The following is a 984-nucleotide window of genomic DNA, read 5'->3' on the forward strand; positions in this document are numbered from 1 at the left end:
ACACCACAGCCACAGCAACTCGGGATCCGAGCAATGTCTGCGACCTGCACCACAGCTCATGGCAACTCCAGATCCTTAACCCACTGAGCAAGGCCAAGGATGGAACCTGTGTCCTCATGGATACTAGTCAGGCTCGTTAAGAGGGTTAACCTCTGAGCCACAATGGAACTCCAGATTTAATAATTATAAATACTTCGCCATAATTGCTTTATTTATATGTACGTGTGTTTGTGTATATTTTTCTTTTCTTTCTTTTTTTTTTTGGCTGTGCCCACAACATGTGGAAGTTCCCAGGCCAGGGTTAAACCCCTTTGACAGCAGCAATCCAAGCCACCCCAGTGACACCACCAGATCCTCAACCCACTGCACCACCAGGGAGTTCCAGTTCAACTTATTTTAAAACCCTGCACTGGCCTAACAACCCACACCTACCCTGGAGGTGCCCTGGTTTGTGCATTACCATATTAACAGAGAACAATTTGAAGTGGTCTGAATTTTATAGGTTTTTGCATAGGACCTGCCTGCCAGACAATGTTGCATTTTCTTCAGGGTATTTACAACTGGGATTCAAATATTTTTCAGCCTTTGAGTGAGAATTGTTAAAGACTACAGCAAAGGAATGGTTTTCATCCTCACAGAGAATCAGTGGCCACAGTAATAACAGAAACCAGCTGCATGACCTGCCTGTAGTAAGAAGAGGATTCCTGGGTGCACCGTTGAGGGTTAGTCTGACTGGTTCCAGTCAGAAAGAATGGCTGGCCGGGGAGGGAATTCAGAGAGTAGGAACTGATACTGGAGAAATGTGATCTGCACTGGAATTCCAGGGACCGCATGATTTCTTGTGGCAATGGGGGTTCTTCTTACTTCCGAGAGTGAAAGGGGATGCTCTTAATAATTGCACTGGGGGGGAGTTCCCATTGTGGCACAATGGAAACGAACCTGACTAGGATCCATGAGGACATGGGTTCCATCCCTGGCCTTGCT

This window comes from Phacochoerus africanus, chromosome 9 (genome assembly GCF_016906955.1).
Source record: "Phacochoerus africanus isolate WHEZ1 chromosome 9, ROS_Pafr_v1, whole genome shotgun sequence".
Lineage (NCBI taxonomy): Eukaryota > Metazoa > Chordata > Mammalia > Artiodactyla > Suidae > Phacochoerus > Phacochoerus africanus.